This window comes from Lactuca serriola, chromosome 8, assembly GCF_051521515.1.
Source record: "Lactuca serriola cultivar US96UC23 chromosome 8, Lser_US96UC23_V15, whole genome shotgun sequence".
In the NCBI taxonomy this organism is placed as follows: Eukaryota; Viridiplantae; Streptophyta; class Magnoliopsida; order Asterales; family Asteraceae; genus Lactuca; species Lactuca serriola.
In genome coordinates this window covers 51,307,223-51,325,156 of record NC_136415.1, presented here as the reverse complement: position 1 = coordinate 51,325,156, position 17,934 = coordinate 51,307,223, and positions in this window count along the sequence as shown.

The following is a 17,934-nucleotide window of genomic DNA, read 5'->3' as shown; positions in this document are numbered from 1 at the left end:
GGGTTTATCTCTATTGGAATCTGCTTTAATTTTCAGGTTTGTTTATCTCATCTGTTTTGGCTGACAAAGGCTCCTTAATCAACAACCAGTCGTGTGGTCCCGATGGGTCGCCATGTGAAAGAATGTGTCGAGTTGGCATTCCTATGTGCTGTAATGATGTTTGCCAGTGTTATTGCAACTAATTTTAATATTATATTTAATATCATAAATATAAAAGGATGTTGTCCGGCCAAATGTGTTTGTTCCCCCAGAAAATTCATCCTGCGAAGGATTATTATTATTATTATTATTATTATTATTATTATTATTATTATTATTATTATTATTATACAACATATGTATATAAGTTGTGGGCTTGTGGTACTTACAGATAATTCCAATCTAAGAAATCAACATTGCGTGAAGAGATATAATGAGCACGTCCATTAATTTTGTTCACCCTCTAATCATTATTTGTTCTCTATAGGTTAATGTTTTAACTTTCCTTCATAAATCTCTAACGGAATCTCCACTATTACAAATTCTTCTCTGTGTTACCCTCAAATGTTTATACTGTCTGCAAGCCATATAACGTCTTAATTTAGCAAGATTCGATATTAGTCCAAACATCCAAATCTGGCCAGGAAATAATGAAATACTTTGCGGCAGAAGTTCAAAATTTTGTGAAAATTAACATGAGAACTCAATCTTAATTCCATTATATGTCAAAATAAAGGAGGGTCAAGATTTGAAGTAATAAAAAATTTAGTATTTTTTACGTATGCTTAAATAATGAAAACGGAAGGTTTACTCAACGTGAGACTGAGATAAATTAAAATCCCTTGATTTTCTCGGAACTCTCTCTCTTCTTTCCAACACACACATACATTCACATCGCCTACCCTATCAAACTTCCCAGAAGCAAGACGCCAATGTTTCCCTTTGTAGCCGGAGGTCAGCCGATACCAGGTGTGATATTTTCTTTAACCGCCATTCCCACTTTTGTGTCGCACTCACACAGATCTGGTCCCTGATCGAAGTCCGTTTCTCATCACAGTAAGCTGCCCCCTTCACTTCAATTATGTCTCGTTTTCTCTGTTCTACTGAAATTTAAGTCCGTCTTTAAAAGTTGTTGAACAAGGACCTAGTATTTGAAAATTGACTTACATGAGACTCTAAGAATGTCAAAGCGATGTTGAACACAATTGGCACTGAAATTCATCTCTTATTCAAGAAGGACCAGCTAATTTATAGCCATTACGTACATCAAACAATATCCAAAGATAAACTGGAAAACAGGAGCTAAGAATGGAACAACTTCAATCGTTTCGTCATGACATCATCCAACTGTTTTTCAGACCTGCAGACTTCAAGCTTCACAACTTGTTGATTCACCAAGTTTCTGTGATTGTGAAATCCAACATGCATGTGTTTTGTTTTCCGATGTAACTCCAGATTCTTTGAAAGTTTTATGGTTAAGCTATTATCACATAAGAGACTTCAACAGTTCCAATTGGCTTCTCTTCAAGTTCCTCAAGTAGACCTTTTAATCAAACAAAATGACATGCCATGTTGTCGCTATGGTTGTGGCTGTGGTGCATTTTCGGTCTTTTATGTCACAGGTATAGTCATTATCTGTATACACTTGAAGCTTTTCGTTGAGTTTCTTTCCAAAGTGCAGCCCAAAATCTTCTAGTGTCTTTCACATATCTTAATACACATTCTTTGCTGCAGCCATGTGTTCGTCCTTGGGATTTACCATGAATCATGATAGACGACTAACCACATACACCAAATATAGACACGTGATTGTTAGATAAATGAGGCTTCCTACAAGACTCATGTATTTGGTACTATTTGCGTCCTCCCCTATTGTGTACCAGGGGAAATTGCATTCTTCACATCATTGGCTTCCCACATGTGAAATCGTTTCAGAACCTCCTTTACATATTGAGCTTGACATAGTGTAATTTCATTTGAGTTTTGATGCATTTCTACACCAAGAAAGTATTTCATATTTCCTTAGTCTGTCATTTCAAACCAACATTTCATCAACTTCAATCCCCAACTATTAATCCATATATTCAAGTGCAAAATATGTCATAATTTTACCAAACATCACATAAATCCTAAAACTAACTACATGTCATCATCACTCCCCTCGTCCCCTTCGGTGTCATTTCTTCATGGTGGGAAGGATCAAAACCATGATTCAAGTGTCGTACTGCATGCAAAGTACAAAATGTACTACCAACATATCAATCTTTAAAAATACGAATTATCTAACTTTAAATTGCCAACATATAACAAAAGTAACAAACACCAAACTACAAATTACAAAATTATAAGTAAAGTACAAAATATATTACCAACATATCAAACTATAAAACTAAGAATTATCAAACTATAAATTACCAACATATAACAAAACTAACATATTCCAAACTACAAAGTACCAACATATCAAAATATAACTAAACTAACAACTATTAAACTATAATATACCAAGATATCAAACTATAACCAAACTAACAATTACCAACATATAAGGGAAATATGATTTCCTTGAAAACTACATGACGAGAGATAAGAATTTTTAAAGTAAAGATATCGAAACATCAAAATACATGATGATTTGATGAACAAAAAAGGGAAATGCATGGAGTAGATATCGGAGCAAGTTTGTGAGGAGTTGTAATATGAGGATAGCATAAGAAACCAAAGACACGAAGATGAGAGAATTGGGGGCTTTGTGGTATAATTTGGTGAATGGTATGGCATTATTTATGGACGATAAGGGTTTGATGTTAAAGTGGTGGTTGTTCAAATGAAGGGCTTTAACCCAAAATGTGGGTGAAAGATTAGCTTGGAAAATGTAACACCGGGTTCTTGGTATGTATTTAATTATAAAATTATTCATTTGAACAGAGCAAGTCAACGAGTTGGAAGCCCCAAACTCTTCGAGTAGAAGTTAGAAAGGACGCGGTTTTTAAGAAACCTACTCGACGAGTTGAGAGCCCTCAACTCGACGAGTAGGCTGCTAGGGGTGAAACCCTAATTTCACAGTTTTACACCCTATTTAAGAATCTTAATCCCCACCTATTCGCCTCATTTCAAGCCTCCAAGTCTCAAACTCTAATGCTTTGTTTGAGCTTGTGAGTTATTTATGAGTGAAACTTGTGTTTTTTGAAGCTCGTTGAAGAAGTAGAAGCTTCGGGATTCAAGAAGACGCTAGTAGATCCATAAGCATCTTGCATTTCTCATCATTTTATGGTAAGCAAGTTTCAACCTTGCTCAATAAGCACTTAGATCTCTTTATTACCTCTTTTAATGGGTTTTGGTCAAAGGTGCTTGATCCTTGGAAAATGGACGTGCTAAGTGTGGATCTTTCCAGATCTATAGCCATGGAGGGCTTTCATGGCATAAATGTGAAAACTTTATGGCCATTGAAGCCCCATGCAAGCTATAAGTTTTCATTTTGTCCGTTTAAGCTCCAAAAGGCCATGCATGGGAGAAAATTTAGGAGCTTTATGTGCTATTGCAGTGTTTAGAGTGTATATCATAGTGAATATGCCTTAGTTTGAAGTATAGCTGGCTTGTGGACCAAGAACTTGGTCCTAAAGAGTTAGGGTTTGAGCTAAAACAATTGAGTGAGGGTATTAACAGGTAAAGTTGGAAACTTTACCCTTAAAAGGACATTTTCAGTGTACTTGTGAAGTATGGAGCTTAGATATGAAGAATAGGGGCTTAGTCCATTAATATGTAGCATCAGATCGAAGAAATCGGCGAGTTCATGGAGGAACTCGACGAGTTGGTTTGATTTGTCACGATTCTGTGAAGGACAAAACTCGGCGAGTCTGTAGGAGGACTCGATGAGTTGACTCATTTTATCACGACTGTGAGTAGCATGGGAACTTAGCGAGTCAGGGGATGCGAAGTGTTGAGTCAACTCATGGTTTACTTTGACTTTGACTAGACGTTGACTTTGACTTTGACTAGATGTTGACTTTGACTTTGACTTTGACCAAGGTTGCCATGTGAAGGGGTTTTAAGTATGGAATGGTCTATAAGAGATTGTTATGTATAGGTTGTGAGTAGAGCCGGTTGTAGAGCAGAGACACTTCAGCTATTCACACGACATCGAGGTGAGTTTTGTCCTGTAGGAACGGGTCTAAGGCACCAATGTCGGCCCGTTTAGCTGTGAGTAGTTCTGGGCTATGGTCTGATGCTGGGCGGGGCCTGAGGTAGGTTTATATGTTTCCGAATTTCGATCCAATGTCGAGGCAGTCCCGAGGAATGTTTGTGTGCTGCATGTGTTTGTATCTGTATATTTCCGGATTACGATAAGATGTCGGGGCGGTATCCGATGAATGTTGTATGCTTTTCGGACCTCGGTCTGATGTTGGGCGGGGCCGAGGAATGTTTATATGATAATGTTATATGATTATGTTTATGTGTATTATTTGATATGCTCATATGTATGCCTGGCTATGCTCAGGCGAGGCCCGATGCCGGGCATGGCCCAATGTAGCTGGGCGGGGCCCATGATATGTTTATGTGATATGTGTATGGTATGTGGTAGTTTAGGGAGCTCACTAAGCTTCATGCTTACAGTTTTCAGTTTTGGTTTTTGGTACTTTAGGAAGCAAAGGGAAGAGCTCGGGATGACTTCAGTGCACACACCATGTTTTTAACCTAGGATGTTTTTACTCTGATGTGTTTAACAGATGATATTGATGTTTTTGAGAAACAATGACTTATGTTTTTATGTGTTCATTGATAACAATGGTTTTATTTAATAACTAAAAATGAAATTTTTAGACTGTATTTTTGGGATGTTTCAGAAAAGTACGATACAAATTATGTTGTTTATAGTTCAAATCATACATCCTGACATTCCATATTATTAGGAAGTGCGAGGGCATATGAAATGAAACGAGATTCCATACCAGTCAAAAAGGTTATGAAAAGTTTTGTTATAAAATTCACCCCCATGATCACATTGAAATTGTTTGATTTCAGTTTGAAGTTGGTTTTTAATGTACGCACGAAAGTGTAAGAATTTGCTAAACACATCAGATTTATGACGTAACGGGTAAACCCGTAGAAAGTGAGAGAAATTATCAAAGAATAGTAATATAGTATTTTATAACACTAATACATGGAATTGGAGATTCCTACAAATCAGAAGCAGAAACACTCGAGTTTGATTTAATAAACGATAATCTAATGTGTTGTCCAAGATGGCACACAAAACAATTAAGATTAGACGATGTCTTGTTACATGAAGTAAAATGACTGGAAACTAATTTATTGAAAACACCGGTGAAAGGGTGTCCGAGGCATTGGTGCCATAAGGAGGAAATCTTGTGACAAGGGCAACGAAAGACTAGAGAGATGTAGGAGCAAGATATAGTTCGCCAGAAGCGTCACACCTTAGTAGGACCTGATGGTTTGCCAAATCCTTCATAGCAAAGCCAAAAGGGTAAAATTCAACCGATACTTAATTATCAGATGTTAATGGACGCATTGATATTAAGTTTTTGATAATATTATGCGTGACAAGGATGTTATCAAGATTTATTGTTATTACTAATGCTTAACATTTTTATATGATGCTAAATCGTTATGGAGGAGCAATTCGTTTCCTTATATATGATATATGTAATTCAATGGTTTTACAATTTAAAGTTGTGTACAGGTATAATGCTCTAGTTATCGACAAATAAAGGATAACCTACTATCCCTATATACAGCGAATTTCAGGAGGCTGAGCCACCCCATCCTCAACTATAAATCTTTTGTGTTAATTTTACTTTGATATATTTGTGCATTTTGTAATTTAATTAAGTGTTGTATATTTGTGTATTTATTTATAAGATTAATTATGGATTTAATCGCTGTAGAGCTAACAAATGGTTCTTCAGGTATGCAATACTCTAGGCATAATTATAATATAAAACTATAAAAAATTTAATTTTTTGATATATATTTTTTATTTTGTTTTGCAGAGGATACTAAAGAGCAAATCTTGCAAAGGATATTTTTTGTTTTGTTTTGTAGAGGATACACCTCACATTTTCCCAAATTACCCCTTCCTCTATAATGTTTTTTGTGTCTGTGTATTTTGTGTATCAGGTAAAGTTGGTGGAAGAAAGGAATATGAAGCCACTTGATTCAAATCTTGCAGCATTATCAGCAAGATGCAGTAAAGACTTGGAGTTGAATTTGGCTAAGTCATTCTTGAGTAAGATGGGCCAATGTACAACTTTTTATCCATATAACAGTTGTTTGGAGCATTAGTCTTAAAGAATTATGAAAGGAAAGATGCAACTTTACTTAGTTGGAATTTGATGTAGAGAGTAGATTAGATACAAATTTAGATATTGTAGAAAATAGAATTGTATGACATTAAATTTTATGCAATGGATTGTATTTTTTGTATATGATATTTTATTTCTATTATGAGACATTAAATGCAAATTTAATTTAAAAATTAATAAATATATAAATATTTTTTTAGAATATTTAAAATTATGATACTCAAAAATGTGTGTCATCTTCATTTATAACATGGCCTTTCTTGACAGGGGCTTCCTTGATACGCATTGCGTGTCATAAAAACGCGCGTCGTAAGGTTATGACACGCAAATGCGTGTCGTCTTCCTTTATGACAGGGCCTTCCTTGATACGCATTGCGTGTCATAACCGCACGTCGTAAATGTGCGTCATAAATGTTCGTCGTAAATGCGCGTCGTCTCTCTTTATGACAAGGCCTTCCTTGACACACATTTGCGCGTCGTCTGAGCATTTTAAGACGCACAATGAGCGTCGTAAAAGGCCTTTTTTTCTAATAGTGTGGTGATAAGGGCAACGAAAGACTACAGAGATGTAGGAGCAAGATATAGGTCGCCAGAAGCGTCACACCTTAGTAGGACCTGATGGTTTGCCAAATCCTTCATAGCGAAGCCAAAAGGTTAAAATTCAACCGATACTTAATTATCAGATGTTAATGGACGCATTGATATTAAGTTTTTGATAATATTATGCGTGACAAGGATGTTGTCAAGATTTATTGTTATTACTAATGCTTAACATTTTTATATGATGCTAAATCGTTATGGAGGAGCAATTCGTTTTCTTATATATGATATATGTAATTCAATGGTTTTACAATTTAAATTTGTGTACAGGTATAATGCTCTAGTTATCGACAAATAAAGGATAACCTACTATCCCTATATACAACGAATTTCAGGAGGCTGAGCCACCCCATCCTCAACTATAAATCTTTTGTGTTAATTTTACTTTGATATATTTGTCCATTTTGTAATTTAATTAAGTGTTGTATATTTGTGTATTTATTTATAAGATTAATTATGGATTTAATCGCTGTAGGTACGTAGCATCTAATAATTCCAAATATGAAGCTGCTATTTGGACTCCATCTAAAATTGTATAATTAGTTTTGAATTTCAGGAGGCTATTTTTGGGCGGATTTTTAAAAACCGGTTTGCTTGTGCACCTTTACTTATAGCATATAGTTTTTTTTGTCAGCGTTATTGTTAACATATGCTTTATTCACGTGAGACTACATATGTACATTTGAAACAAACAGTAGAGGAGGGAATCTAATAGCCGAATCATAAGCCATATCTGCAGGTCTGGGCCTAATTTTATTTTCAGCCTGGTGGCCAGCAGGTTCAACCGGTGGGCTAGAAATGGACGATAGTTGACTATTTTTAAGAACTGGTTACTCCTTAGGCTATGGGGTTAGGCTTCTTCATCAGGGAATTAAAGTTACTGCTAATTAACATAGTAACAAATTAACCACACAGATATTATATATTGATTTCTTCTTTTATTTATTAACAATTTTAATTTTAATAAGAAAACTGATATTCTTTAGTTTTGTTAAATTTGGAATGATCATCAATCCTTTAGATAGCTTAGTGTAAAAATATCCATGTTTGGAACAATATATTTGACCATTTTGATAAGCACTTATTACAATTTAATTTTGATAGAAGATATGACGCATATATATATGACGCATAAGAGATTACTTTGATGCAGATTAAAACAAACTCCTTTGGTTTTGCTTTTACAAAACGATCCTTTAAAAGATGGAGCAAAATTTGAAGATGGTGTTCATGGTCATGTTATTGGTTTCCATGTCTGGTACGTAGTCTTTTGTTTGTCTCAATGGCTAGCAGTCTAATTACCATCATCTAATTCCCGGGTTTATCTCTATTGGAATCTGCTTTAATTTTCAGGTTTGTTTATCTCATCTGTTTTGGCTGACAAAGGCTCCTTAATCAACAACCAGTCGTGTGGTCCCGATGGGTCGCCATGTGAAAGAATGTGTCGAGTTGGCATTCCTATGTGCTGTAATGATGTTTGCCAGTGTTATTGCAACTAATTTTAATATTATATTTAATATCATAAATATAAAAGGATGTTGTCCGGCCAAATGTGTTTGTTCCCCCAGATAATTCATCCTGCGAAGGATTATTATTATTATTATTATTATTATTATTATTATTATTATACAACATATGTATATAAGTTGTGGGCTTGTGGTACTTACCGATAATTCCAATCCAAGATATCAACATTGCGTGAAGAGATATAATGAGCACGTCCATTAATTTTGTTCACCCTCTAATCATTATTTGTTCTCTATAGGTTAATGTTTTAACTTTCCTTCATAAATCTCTAACGGAATCTCCACTATTACAAATTCTTCTCTGTGTTACCCTCAAATGTTTATACTGTCTGCAAGCCATATAACGTCTTAATTTAGCAAGATTCGATATTAGTCCAAACATCCAAATCTGGCCAGGAAATAATGAGATACTTTGCGGCAGAAGTTCAAAATTTTGTGAAAATTAACATGAGAACTCAATCTTAATTCCATTATATGTCAAAATAAAGGAGGGTCAAGATTTGAAGTAATAAAAAATTTAGTATTTTTTACGTATGCTTGAATAATGAAAACGGAAGGTTTACTCAACGTGAGACTGAGATAAATTAAAATCCCTTGATTTTCTCGGAACTCTCTTTCTTCTTTCCAACACACACATACATTCACATCGCCTACCCTATCAAACTTCCCAGAAGCAAGACGCCAATGTTTCCCTTTGTAGCCGGAGGTTAGCCGACACCAGGTGTGATATTTTCTTTAACCGCCATTCCCACTTTTGTGTCGCACTCACACAGATCTGGTCCTGATCGAAGTCCGTTTCTCATCACAGTAAGCTGCCCCCTTCACTTCAATTATGTCTCGTTTTCTCAGTTCTACTGAAAATTAAGTCAGTCTTTAAAAGCTGTTGCACAAGTACCTAGTATTTGAAAATTGACTTACATGAGGCTTGAAGAATGTCAAAGCGATGTTGAACACAATTGGCACTGAAATTCATCTCTTATTCAAGAAGGACCAGCTAATTCATAGCCATTACGTACATCAAACAATATCCAAAGATAAACTGGAAAACAGGAGCTAAGAACGGAACAACTTCAATCGTTTTGTCATGACATCATCCAACTGTTTTTCAGACCTGCAGACTTCAAGCTTCACAACTTGTGATTCACCAAGTTTCTGTGATTGTGAAATCCAACATGCATGTGTTTTGTTTTCCGATGTAACTCCAGATTCTTTGAAAGTTTTATGGTTAAGCTATTATCACATAAGAGACTTCAACAGTTCCAATTGGCTTCTCTTCAAGTTCCTCAAGTAGACCTTTTAACCAAACAAAATGACATGCCATGTTGTCGCTATGGTTGTGGCTGTGGTGCATTTTCGGTCTTTTATGTCACAATTATAGTCATTATTTGTATACACTTGAAGCTTTTCGTTGAGTTTCTTTCCAAAGTGCAGCCCAAAATCTTCTAGTGTCTTTCACATATCTTAATACACATTCTTTGCTGCAGCCATGTGTTCGTCCTTGGGATTTACCATGAATCATGATAGACGACTAACCACATACACCAAATATAGACACGTGATTGTTAGATAAATGAGGCTTCCTACAAGACTCATGTATTTGGTACTATTTGCGTCCTCCCCTATTGTGTACCAGGGGAAATTGCATTCTTCACATCATTGGCTTCCCACATGTGAAATCGTTTCAGAACCTCCTTTACATATTGAGCTTGACATAGTGTAATTTCATTTGAGTTTTGATGCATTTCTACACCAAGAAAGTATTTCATATTTCCTTAGTCTGTCATTTCAAACCAACATTTCATCAACTTCAATCCCCAACTATTAATCCATATATTCAAGTGCAAAATATTTCATAATTTTACCAAACATCACATAAATCCTAAAACTAACTACATGTCATCATCACTCCCCTCGTCCCCTTCGGTGTCATTTCTTCATGGTGGGAAGGATCAAAACCATGATTCAAGTGTCGTACTGCACGCAAAGTACAAAATGTACTACCAAAATAACAATCTTTAAACATACGAATTATCTAACTTTAAATTGCCAACATATAACAAAAGTAACAAACACCAAACTACAAATTACCAAATTATAAGTAAAGTACAAAATATATTACCAACATATCAAACTATAAAACTAAGAATTATCAAACTATAAATTACCAACATATAACAAAACTAACATATTCCAAACTACAAAGTACCAACATATCAAAATATAACTAAACTAACAACTATTAAACTATAATATACCAAGATATCAAACTATAACCAAACTAACAATTACCAACATATAAGGGAAATATGATTTCCTTGAAAACTACATGACGAGAGATAAGAATTTTTAAAGTAAAGATATCGAAACATCAAAATACATGATGATTTGATGAACAAAAAAGGGAAATGCATGGAGTAGATATCAGAGCAAGTTTGTGAGGAGTTGTAATATGAGGATAGCATAAGCAACCAAAGACACGAAGATGAGAGAATTGGGGGCTTTGTGGTATAATTTGGTGAATGGTATGGCATTATTTATGGACGATAAGGGTTTGATGTTAAAGTGGTGGTTGTTCAAATGAAGGGCTTTAACCCAAAATGTGGGTGAAAGATTAGCTTGGAAAATGTAACACCGGGTTCTTGGTATGTATTTAATTATAAAATTATTCATTTTAACAGAGCAAGTCGACGAGTTGGAAGCCCCAAACTCTTCGAGTAGAAGTTAGAAGGGACGCGGGTTTTTAAGAAACCTACTCGACGAGTTGAGAGCCCTCAACTCGACGAGTAGGCTGCTAGGGGTGAAACCCTAATTTCACAGTTTTACACCCTATTTAAGAATCTTAATCCCCACCTATTCGCCTCATTTCAAGCCTCCAAGTCTCAAACTCTAATGCTTTGTTTGAGCTTGTGAGTTATTTATGAGTGAAACTTGTGTTTTTTGAAGCTCGTTGAAGAAGTAGAAGCTTCGGGATTCAAGAAGACGCTAGTAGATCCATAAGCATCTTGCATTTCTCATCATTTTATGGTAAGCAAGTTTCAACCTTGCTCAATAAGCACTTAGATCTCTTTATTACCTCTTTTAATGGGTTTTGGTCAAAGGTGCTTGATCCTTGGAAAATGGACGTGCTAAGTGTGGATCTTTCCAGATCTATAGCCATGGAGGGCTTTCATGGCATAAATGTGCAAACTTTATGGCCATTGAAGCCCCATGCAAGCTATAAGTTTTCATTTTGTCCGTTTAAGCTCCAAAAGGCCATGCATGGGAGAAAATTTAGGAGCTTTATGTGCTATTGCAGTGTTTAGAGTGTATATCATAGTGAATATGCCTTAGTTTGAAGTATAGCTGGCTTGTGGACCAAGAACTTGGTCCTAAAGAGTTAGGGTTTGAGCTAAAACAATTGAGTGAGGGTATTAACAGGTAAAGTTGGAAACTTTACCCTTAAAAGGACATTTTTAGTGTACTTGTGAAGTATGGAGCTTAGATATGAAGAATAGGGGCTTAGTCCATTAATATGTAGCATCAGATCGAAGAAATCGGCGAGTTCATGGAGGAACTCGACGAGTTGGTTTGATTTGTCACGATTCTGTGAAGGACAAAACTCGGCGAGTCTGTAGGAGGACTCGATGAGTTGACTCATTTTATCACGACTGTGAGTAGCATGGGAACTTAGCGAGTCAGGGGATGCGAAGTGTTGAGTCAACTCATGGTTTACTTTGACTTTGACTAGACGTTGACTTTGACTTTGACTAGATGTTGACTTTGACTTTGACTTTGACCAAGGTTGCCATGTGAAGGGGTTTTAAGTATGGAATGGTCTATAAGAGATTGTTATGTATAGGTTGTGAGTAGAGCCGGTTGTAGAGCAGAGACACTTCAGCTATTCACACGACATCGAGGTGAGTTTTGTCCTGTAGGAACGGGTCTAAGGCACCAATGTCGGCCCGTTTAGATGTGAGTAGTTCTGGGCTATGGTCTGATGCTGGGCGGGGCCTGAGGTAGGTTTATATGTTTCCGAATTTCGATCCAATGTCGAGGCAGTCCCGAGGAATGTTTGTGTGCTGCATGTGTTTGTATCTGTATATTTACGGATTACGATAAGATGTCGGGGCGGTATCCGATGAATGTTGTATGCTTTTCGGACCTCGGTCTGATGTTGGGCGGGGCCGAGGAATGTTTATATGATAATGTTATATGATTATGTTTATGTGTATTATTTGATATGCTCATATGTATGCCTGGCTATGCTCAGGCGAGGCCCGATGCCGGGCGGGGCCCGATGCCGGGCATGGCCCAATGTAGCTGGGCGGGGCCCATGATATGTTTATGTGATATGTGTATGGTATGTGGTAGTTTAGGGAGCTCGCTAAGCTTCATGCTTACAGTTTTCAGTTTTGGTTTTTGGTACTTTAGGAAGCAAAGGGAAGAGCTCGGGATGACTTCAGTGCACACACCATGTTTTTAACCTGGGATGTTTTTACTCTGATGTGTTTAAAAGATGATATTGATGTTTTTGAGAAACAATGACTTATGTTTTTATGTGTTCATTGATAACAATGGTTTTATTTAATAACTAAAAATGAAATTTTTAGACTGTATTTTTGGAATGTTTCAGAAAAGTACGATACAAATTATGTTGTTTATAGTTCAAATCATACATCCCGACATTCCATATTATTGGGAAGTGCGAGGGCATATGAAATGAAACGAGATTCCATACCAATCAAAAAGGTTATGAAAAGTTTTGTTATAAAATTCACCCCCATGATCACATTGAAATTGTTTGATTTCAGTTTGAAGTTGGTTTTTAATGTACGCACGAAAGTGTAAGAATTTGCTAAACACATCAGATTTATGACGTAACGGGTAAACCCGTAGAAAGTGAGAGAAATTATCAAAGAATACTAATATAGTATTTTATAACACTAATACATGGAATTAGAGATTCCTACAAATCAGAAGCAGAAACACTCGAGTTTGATTTAATAAACGATAATCTAATGTGTTGTCCAAGATGGCACACAAAACAATTAAGATTAGATGATGTCTAGTTACATGAAGTAAAATGACTGGAAACTAATTTATTGAAAACACCGGTGAAAGGGTGTCCGAGGCATTGGTGCCATAAGGAGGAAATCTTGGTGACAAGGGCAACGAAAGACTAGAGAGATGTAGGAGCAAGATATAGTTCGCCAGAAGCGTCACACCTTAGTAGGACCTGATGGTTTGCCAAATCCTTCATAGCAAAGCCAAAAGGGTAAAATTCAACCGATACTTAATTATCAGATGTTAATGGACGCATTGATATTAAGTTTTTGATAATATTATGCGTGACAAGGATGTTATCAAGATTTATTGTTATTACTAATGCTTAACATTTTTATATGATGCTAAATCGTTATGGAGGAGCAATTCGTTTTCTTATATATGATATATGTAATTCAATGGTTTTACAATTTAAAGTTGTGTACAGGTATAATGCTCTAGTTATCGACAAATAAAGGATAACCTACTATCCCTATATACAGCGAATTTCAGGAGGCTGAGCCACCCCATCCTCAACTATAAATCTTTTGTGTTAATTTTACTTTGATATATTTGTGCATTTTGTAATTTAATTAAGTGTTGTATATTTGTGTATTTATTTATAAGATTAATTATGGATTTAATCGCTGTAGAGCTAACAAATGGTTCTTCAGGTATGCAATACTCTAGGCATAATTATAATATAAAACTATAAAAAATTTAATTTTTTGATATATATTTTTTATTTTGTTTTGCAGAGGATACTAAAGAGCAAATCTTGCAAATGTTATTTTTTGTTTTGTTTTGTAGAGGATACCCCTCACATTTTCCCAAATTACCCCTTCCTCTATAATGTTTTTTGTGTCTGTGTATTTTGTGTATCAGGTAAAGTTGGTGGAAGAAAGGAATATGAAGCCACTTGATTCAAATCTTGCAGCATTATCAGCAAGATGCAGTAAAGACTTGGAGTTGAATTTGGCTAAGTCATTCTTGAGTAAGATGGGCCAATGTACAACTTTTTATCCATATAACAGTTGTTTGGAGCATTAGTCTTAAAGAATTATGAAAGGAAAGATGCAACTTTACTTAGTTGGAATTTGATGTAGAGAGTAGATTAGATACAAATTTAGATATTGTAGAAAATAGAATTGTATGACATTAAATTTTATGCAATGGATTGTATTTTTTGTATATGATATTTTATTTCTATTATGAGACATTAAATGCAAATTTAATTTAAAAATTAATAAATATATAAATATTTTTTTAGAACATTTAAAATTATGATACTCAAAAATGTGTGTCATCTTCATTTATAACATGGCCTTTCTTGACAGGGGCTTCCTTGATACGCATTGCGTGTCATAAAAACGCGCGTCGTAAGGTTATGACACGCAAATGCGTGTCGTCTTCCTTTATGACAGGGCCTTCCTTGATACGCATTGCGTGTCATAACCGCACGTCGTAAATGTGCGTCATAAATGTTCGTCGTAAATGCGCGTCGTCTCTCTTTATGACAAGGCCTTCCTTGACACACATTTGCGCGTCGTCTGAGCATTTTAAGACGCACAATGAGCGTCGTAAAAGGCCTTTTTTTCTAATAGTGTGGTGATAAGGGCAACGAAAGACTACAGAGATGTAGGAGCAAGATATAGGTCGCCAGAAGCGTCACACCTTAGTAGGACCTGATGGTTTGCCAAATCCTTCATAGCGAAGCCAAAAGGTTAAAATTCAACCGATACTTAATTATCAGATGTTAATGGACGCATTGATATTAAGTTTTTGATAATATTATGCGTGACAAGGATGTTGTCAAGATTTATTGTTATTACTAATGCTTAACATTTTTATATGATGCTAAATCGTTATGGAGGAGCAATTCGTTTTCTTATATATGATATATGTAATTCAATGGTTTTACAATTTAAATTTGTGTACAGGTATAATGCTCTAGTTATCGACAAATAAAGGATAACCTACTATCCCTATATACAACGAATTTCAGGAGGCTGAGCCACCCCATCCTCAACTATAAATCTTTTGTGTTAATTTTACTTTGATATATTTGTCCATTTTGTAATTTAATTAAGTGTTGTATATTTGTGTATTTATTTATAAGATTAATTATGGATTTAATCGCTGTAGGTACGTAGCATCTAATAATTCCAAATATGAAGCTGCTATTTGGACTCCATCTAAAATTGTATAATTAGTTTTGAATTTCAGGAGGCTATTTTTGGGCGGATTTTTAAAAACCGGTTTGCTTGTGCACCTTTACTTATAGCATATAGTTTTTTTTGTCAGCGTTATTGTTAACATATGCTTTATTCACGTGAGACTACATATGTACATTTGAAACAAACAGTAGAGGAGGGAATCTAATAGCCGAATCATAAGCCATATCTGCAGGTCTGGGCCTAATTTTATTTTCAGCCTGGTGGCCAGCAGGTTCAACCGGTGGGCTAGAAATGGACGATAGTTGACTATTTTTAAGAACTGGTTACTCCTTAGGCTATGGGGTTAGGCTTCTTCATCAGGGAATTAAAGTTACTGCTAATTAACATAGTAACAAATTAACCACACAGATATTATATATTGATTTCTTCTTTTATTTATTAACAATTTTAATTTTAATAAGAAAACTGATATTCTTTAGTTTTGTTAAATTTGGAATGATCATCAATCCTTTAGATAGCTTAGTGTAAAAATATCCATGTTTGGAACAATATATTTGACCATTTTGATAAGCACTTATTACAATTTAATTTTGATAGAAGATATGACGCATATATATATGACGCATAAGAGATTACTTTGATGCAGATTAAAACAAACTCCTTTGGTTTTGCTTTTACAAAACGATCCTTTAAAAGATGGAGCAAAATTTGAAGATGGTGTTCATGGTCATGTTATTGGTTTCCATGTCTGGTACGTAGTCTTTTGTTTGTCTCAATGGCTAGCAGTCTAATTACCATCATCTAATTCCCGGGTTTATCTCTATTGGAATCTGCTTTAATTTTCAGGTTTGTTTATCTCATCTGTTTTGGCTGACAAAGGCTCCTTAATCAACAACCAGTCGTGTGGTCCCGATGGGTCGCCATGTGAAAGAATGTGTCGAGTTGGCATTCCTATGTGCTGTAATGATGTTTGCCAGTGTTATTGCAACTAATTTTAATATTATATTTAATATCATAAATATAAAAGGATGTTGTCCGGCCAAATGTGTTTGTTCCCCCAGAAAATTCATCCTGCGAAGGATTATTATTATTATTATTATTATTATTATTATTATACAACATATGTATATAAGTTGTGGGCTTGTGGTACTTACCGATAATTCCAATCCAAGATATCAACATTGCGTGAAGAGATATAATGAGCACGTCCATTAATTTTGTTCACCCTCTAATCATTATTTGTTCTCTATAGGTTAATGGTTTAACTTTCCTTCATAAATCTCTAATGGAATCTCCACTATTACAAATTCTTCTCTGTGTTACCCTCAAATGTTTATACTGTCTGCAAGCCACATAACGTCTTAATTTAGCAAGATTCGATAATAGTCCAAATATCCAAATCTGGCCAGGAAATAATGAAATACTTTGCGGCAGAAGTTCAAAATTTTGTGAAAATTAACATGAGAACTCAATCTTAATTCTATTATATATCAAAATAAAAAAGGGTCAAGATTTGAAGTAATAAAAAATTTAGTATTTTTTACGTATGCTTGAATAATGAAAACGGAAGGTTTACTCAACGTGAGACTGAGATAAATTAAAATCCCTTGATTTTCTCGGAACTCTCTCTCTTCTTTCCAACACACACATACATTCACATCGCCTACCCTATCAAACTTCACAGAAGCAAGACGCCAATGTTTCCCTTTGTAGCTGGAGGTCAGCCGATACCAGGTGTGATATTTCCCACTTTTGTGTCGCACTCATACAGATCAGGTCCCTGAAGTCCGTTTCTCATCACAGTAAGCTGCCCCCTTCACTTCAATTATGTCTCGTTTTCTCAGTTCTACTGAAAATTAAGTCAGTCTTTAAAAGCTGTTGCACAAGTACCTAGTATTTGAAAATTGACTTACATGAGGCTTGAAGAATGTCAAAGCGATATTGAACACAATTGGCACTGAAATTCATCTCTTATTCAAGAAGGACCAGCTAATTTATAGCCATTACATCAAACAATATCCAAAGAAAAACTGCAAAACAGGAGCTAAGAACGGAACAACTTCAATGGTTTAGTCATGACATCATCCAATTGTTTTTCAGACCTGCAGACTTCAAGCTTCACAACTTGTTGATTCACCAAGTCTCTGTGATTGTGAAATCCAACATGCATGTGTTTTGTTTTCCGATATAACTCCAGATTCTTTGAAAGTTTTTTGGTTAAGCTATTATCACATAAGAGACTTCAACAGTTCCAATTGGCTTCTCTTCAGGTTCCTCAAGTAGACCTTTTAACCAAACAAAATGACA